The sequence below is a fragment of the Ornithodoros turicata genome, chromosome 2 (genome assembly GCF_037126465.1).
Source record: "Ornithodoros turicata isolate Travis chromosome 2, ASM3712646v1, whole genome shotgun sequence".
In the NCBI taxonomy this organism is placed as follows: domain Eukaryota; kingdom Metazoa; phylum Arthropoda; class Arachnida; order Ixodida; family Argasidae; genus Ornithodoros; species Ornithodoros turicata.
This window is the reverse complement of record NC_088202.1, coordinates 133,985,840-133,992,417: the sequence shown is the minus strand read 5'-3', so window position 1 is coordinate 133,992,417 and position 6,578 is coordinate 133,985,840. Positions and strand designations below refer to the sequence as shown.

General features: G+C 44.3%; 1 non-coding gene across 1 annotated transcript; it reads left to right on the top strand.

Annotated features, from left to right (window-relative positions):
• The first annotated feature begins 1,942 nt into the window (after positions 1 to 1,942).
• Positions 1,943 to 2,014, top strand: Trnas-gga (transfer RNA serine (anticodon GGA)). Its single transcript has one exon. It is a non-coding gene; the product is annotated as a tRNA-Ser (tRNA).
• The last annotated feature ends 4,564 nt before the right edge of the window (positions 2,015 to 6,578 follow it).

Sequence of the window (6,578 nt, the reverse complement as noted above, 5' to 3'; positions counted from 1 at the left end):
TAATTTTCGTTTTACTTCAAACCCCGTACTTTATGGATGTATTGAGACTTAGAACACCCGTCCCACCATTTTCACAGCAATGCGCTCCATCCATAACTTTTTTCCCTGTTAAAAAACTGTGGCTTGGAACTGTATGGTTTGCATTTGCTTGTTGTTATCCCATTGATTCCAAATAATCAATATTTTTAAAAGAAGTTTATAACAACAATAATAATAATAGTATTAATATTAATATGTAATGTGCAACGAAGATCTGCTAAAAAGAACGTCTGTCGCTAGTACTGCAAACAAGCCATCTTCTGGTTCATGTCCGAATGACAGTCCGTCACGTAAGGCGAAGCGATCCTGATCACCGACAGCACGGGACACAACGGCACCAGCGAAGCGGAATGTTGGCTATAGTTCGAAATCGACTGAGAGTTTCTTTCTTCTTCTTTCTTTTTGTGTGTGTGCGTGAAAGTATTCTCCTTTATTTTTTTACGCAATAAAAAAGGCAAAGTAATGAGGCATAGCTTCTGAGCGAGGACATATGCTTACCGGACATTTGCTCACGAATCAAGAGCTGAGACCACACCTTTGCTCACCCCGTTCTATTGAGCCACCATGAGCCCACCGTGACAATTTCACTTTTTTTTTTTTTTTCATCTTTTCCACTTTGTGAAACAGTGAACTATAATAAGCGTTGTATTTTTCGGGTCAATTTTATTTTTCGAACCTTTTAGAAACGAATGCATCGTCCGACAGCTGCTACAAAAACAGCTTCGGTCTTCCCTTGGTGGATGCGATGACTTTCATAACGCAAAATATGACAATCTTAGATGCTGTCAGTCGTTTTGGCCCTTTATACCCGTGGCCACAGCTCGCTTTTGTTGTTGTTTGTAGGTACTGAACAAAACATTTTAGTCGGCATTTGTGTGGTACTGATTTTCAAGAAATGAGGAAACAAGAGTCGACGGGATCAAAAACCTTGTAGTGCTCGTTATCTGTACAGGGAATACTAGAAGGAAGAACACCACTTCACATACACAAAGCAGGACCGCTTCCTGAGATATGAAGTGCAAAAAGATCTTTCCGAGGTTTACCTACCCAGGAAATTTCCATTCCTTGCAGTAACTGTTGAACCATACCATTTAAATAATAATAATAATAATAATAATAATAATTTCGCGGCTCCAAATGTTCACGACACGACCACAGGATTTATATGCGCGCCCAGTGCATGCGTTAAGTCAGGGTTGAAATCTGTGGCTAGGCTTTACTCAGCTCTAAGCCGACTTCTCACAGCATTTCGTAAAATCAGCACTGATACACATTACTGTTATTCGCTTTTACACATGTCAGGCACGCGAAATTTTCACTACTTAAATTAGTCTTCTTCGCAACTATTAACGCTAATTCTGTAAGTAAATGAACCACCAATAAATGCCCTCGATAAACACTCTTGCTCCGCCTTTACCGACATAACGTACTACCACGTGAGTCTTACATTTCTTCATTGCTTGTGAGCATGTATAAATTATTTCACTATTAAGGAGCCAGAGTAATCCGCGTGGTTGACAACACGACGCAGAAATTTGATGTTTCCCAACAATCGTCACCCCTCCCCAAGACACAACAAGGTAAACAACGAGATTTGGCCGAGGCAGACCAACAATTAGGGACGACACAGACAAGTAAGCCTCAAACGCCCAGAAATTAACGATTTTTAATCGATCGTTAATCGTTAATTTCTGGGCGTTTGAGGCTTACTTGTCTATGTCGTCCCTAATTGTTGGTCTGCCTCGGCCAAATCTCGTTGTTTACGTCGTTTACAATCGCCCTGCCTCGTGTCTGAATGAGAGAGTGAGTGAGAAAGATGTAAGAGAGAATGGGAATAGCGTGGTTGGTTGGTTGTCCGTCCCCCCCGTACTTGAGGCACTCAATGGCTCAAGGGAAACGGCGAGCTGGTGTGGTGTAACGGTTAGCATATCTGTCCGGAAATCAGAAGACCCAGGTTCGATTCCTGGCGTCAGCACCTCTTTTCCCTGAGTTGTTTGCTTTCGTCAACAAGGTATGTTCTCCTGTGAGAAACATTTTTCTATTATACACTCTTAAAAATGATGGTGATGGTGCTGTTGAAAAGGCTCGCCGTTGTGGGCCTCACAGAGGTTGGCAGCGTCACGACTGACGCCCTGGGGCGTCAGTCGTGGGAAGTCAGTCTCTTAGAATTTAGCTTCACCGCGTAGCACGCTCCTAGCCAACCACCATCTCGAATGATATCGTTATATGCGCTGATGTGTTGAGAACAGGAGGCGTACGCCTTTTTTGTGACACTTATGTTGTTCATAATTGTTACAAAAAAAAAGACGTACGACTCCCATTTTCAACAAATCTGAACGGATAACGATATCATCCGAGATTATGGTTGGCTAGGAGCGTACTATGCGGTGAAGTTCATTTCTATAAGAGTGTACTGTGCCACCAACCACGACGCATAACTTACGAAAAAAGAAAAAAAAACAGACACGTAAAAAAACTTGCTGAGCATTCGTCCGCCTTGAGCTTTCGGACGGTGAGCAAAATGACCGATGAGCAAATGTCCTGGACCCGCGCTGGTTCCGGTGTTGTTGGCCATGGTACAAGATATCGGTGGTCGTGGACCAAATGTTAAGGAAGAGGAGTCCACATTTTGGGTTACTTATATCTCAAGTCGATAATAACGCAGTAACAGGAGAACATTTTTCTTTCACTTGAAAAGCGTATTTAATTGTTTAAAAGAAATGCAATAATGGGAGGCACAGCCTTGCTTTACGAATAATATACATTCTGAACTGACGTTATTTCAGCGCAGTAATCCTCCCCTGAGGCATCGTCAGTACTGCCTTCGCACACGCATTTCTCAGCTCACTCTTGCCGACACACACACACGCACAACACCATATAGAGAGACGATGATGAGATGGGGCTAATGCCGGCCAGCAGGCTGGGCGCTGCCCCAATGCCATTTGTAGATAGTGAGAGATGATGATGGAGATGAGGATTCAGGTGATCAGAGCAGGGTGGAGAGGCCTGTCGATAACTGGAAATCCCAAAGGCGACGGATACCTTGGTGCATATGAACGCTACTGGACTAGGTGCCCGGAACCTTGCCACTCTTGCAAAGCCCTGTGTGTTGGGCGTAATTTCCAATACATTTTCAATATTTCGCTATTTAAAAACAACTAGGAAATTCGTTTTTCCTCTTCGTCAGCGGGCTTTTTTGAAACTCTTGTCTGTGCAGGTGTATAAGCCGAGGTAGAAATTACCGTGGCCGCAAGCCCTCTCAACATTTGGCCACGTCATGCCCTGAAATCGTTGCATTCTTTTCGGCTGGATACACGCACGCACGCACTTCCTCGTTTGGATCTTCTTTCTCTATGGAAGTTTCTTCCGTCTGGATCTTCTTTCTCGTTTGGATCTTTTTTTTCTTTAGATTTTTTTTCTCTCTGTCACGTGACGCCGTTTAATGTCTTTCCCGATGGACCTTTTTTTCCCGTTAGATCTTCCTTCCGCAAGTTTTCTATCACCACCACCACGACCACCAGGGGCTTGCCGTTGTCGGCCTCACGTATGTGGGCAACGTCACGACTGACGCCCTGGGGGAATGTGCGTCCTGGGCCGACTTCTAAGGGAACTGTGCCGACATATGTCTGAAAGCGTCTGAGGAAAACCCAGGAAAAACCTCAGACAGCACAGCCGGCACCGGGATTCGAACCCGGGTACCTCCCAGTCTCGACGTGACATGGCCAGCACGCTAACCACTGAGCCACGGGAGCTGGTACCACGACCACCACCATTGTTTACGCCTTCTTTATTTGGCGACCAATGACAGCTTACAGAGAAAGTAATTAGGTGGATTACTTTTGACGAGAATAGGGCCCAGATTTATTGTGGTCACAATGAAAAGCGGTCGGAAGGGCAGCTCCTGTGTTTGCTGCCTCCATGTTTATTGCCTCTCCCGCTGAACCGGCTGCTGAGGGCTGCGCTTTGATGGAAAACAGGCAAAGATGAACACATGCGAGAGATGTGCCCTCATTCGAGACAAGTTGAATGTGCTCTCACTGAATTCATGCCACACGTATGTGGTCTGTAGCTGTAGTGCCACAGCTGTATATATTTTCCGAGTTTAAGCTTCCGCGTTTGTGACCTATAAAACCATATATATTAGCTAGTTTGTTAGGTTACGTTTGACAAAGGCTTCCACATCAGTAATGAATGTAAAAGGCATGGTTTAATAATAATGCAGCCCCCAATTCCTTAAGAATACATGTCAATTCTCTCCAGCTGAGGCAGTTGAAACCCCCCAAAAATTTCCAGAACAAGAGTGCACGTCGAAAGATGCATTCAGAGACTGAATGTCTTTAAGATTTTCAAACGATCAAGTTTTGGAAACTACGGAGTGTAGTTGATGATGCAGTGCGTGTAGCTCCGGGAATTGTTAATCTTTCCACCAATAGTTAGTAGCAAAAAGTTTTAGTCGTGGTGTTGTAGTAATCAGTGTTGCTCACTGCTCTAATGTCGACCTAATAAACAAACGTGTTGTACTGCTTGTGACATACTTGGTTGAAGTCGACAGATTCTTCTGTTTCTTTCTTTCTTTCGTCTATTTTTTTTTTTTTTTTGCTCTTATCGGGAGTCACTTACAGCCCAAACTGTTTGTGGAAGCTTACTTTCTGTAGAGGCTTGCACTTAAAAGGGTAATTAACAAATTTTACCTATCTGTAGTTGCCTATAGTATATGATATCTCCCTATAAGGCAACTGCGTGGATATGGTTTGTTTTATGTTTTACATAAACCACAGCAGTATCAGAACAGTTTCGCAATGTACCAGTATAAAAGTGTATCACACCTCATTGATGTTGCACTGTCAGCAAAAAGCATCACAGGTGGTTTATACTGCATTGGCCCGGTTTCACAAACGCTGGTTAACTTTGAACCGGGATCGAGGGTTGCTGAAACTTCAACTCAACACTCAATTCTTGTTTACAAATTTAGGTGGTGACGTGATGAATGTTTCAATGACAATAACTCCCTTTAGTGAATCAGACGTGAGCATTAAATTCAAGTTAACGGATCGTTGATCTCGGTTCAAATGTTCAAATGTAACAGGTAACGGAAATAAGAAAACCGGTTCATTTTCGGTTCCTGCCACGAACATTTGCCCTCGACCTATACACGACCACATGACGTAGGCAGGGCTCTGAAGTGCATGTCATGAAAACGAGTTTTGTGTCTTATTTGAGGAGCAAACACACAGCAGTGGAGCGCTGCAACTATGAACTTCTATGCAGTGTTGTGCCCGCTACCAACATGAAGTAGCAGAATACCGCTACGCGCTACTCTAACGAAAGGTAGCGTAATACTAGCGTCGCTACAAATTTGAAAAAGTGACGCGATACCTCTATAACTACCAAGTACATAATGCATAAGTGTGTTCATGCTTCTGCCTGGGCGAACGCCTCCGAGAAGGATGGACAGCCTTCTCAATGCTTGGCATACTGCACCAAAGCTTAAGCCTCACAGGAACTAGGAGTTACTGTTGTTGCCTACACCATGTGGCCGTATCTCGTTGCGTTTCCGATATATTTTAGAACTCCTGTTCCAAAAAACGCGACGCTTTGTTTACCTGCTTCGAAGTTGCAAAACGCAGTTTGAAATGTGCTATCAACCCGCTCACACAGCTTATGCAACTGATTGTATGACGAAAACTATATATTCGCCTGGTTTGTTTCGCAAATGGGAGCTACAAAAATTAAAAATGCGGAGGACAACACAATATTCGATTGTGCTTAGCTTATGGTTTCGTTTAATGCCATGTTAGCGCCGCGAAGCAACTGTGGCTATGAACGGCGTACAGACGTGGACAGAGGACAGGAACGAGTGGGGGGACAGAGGGGTTAGTATGCGTCCTGGGCCGACTTCAGGGGGAACTGTGCCGACATTTGTCTGAAAAGACTTCATAAAACACAGGGAAAACCTCAGACAGCACAGCCGGTGACAGGATTCGAACCCGTGTCACCTCCCACTCCCGCCGTGGAAAGCGATCATCCTAACCACTATGCCACGTGAGCTCGTGTTTTTTTTTTTTTCAATCGAACTGATTTTAATGTGTCAATGGTATATACAAGATGCGGTGTAGAACAATAGATATGTACACTATCTACATTACAGCCCTATAGTTTCCAGTGACACTCTGCGAACAGGCATCGAACATACAGCACAACCCAAAAGGGCGGGAGGGATGGAGCAATACAAAGGGAAAAAGAACACAAAAATGCCTCAGTAGTCAACGGGTCCCGCCCGAAGGAGGTCAATCACGTGCAGCCACTTCTGGGATGTCTCCTCACAAGACGTGCAGATTAAAAAATCTCCCAGTGAAAACAGCATTCGCCGAAATATTGGCCACGATCCTACAGGCGGTTCATTGGCGTCATATATCTTACGCGCGACCCACAACGCATATAATCCCAATAGGATTAAAATATCCCACGGCAGTGCGCTACCACTCCGCACAGGAAGATAGCGAATTGAACGGGGAGACAAGAAAATATCTTCCTTG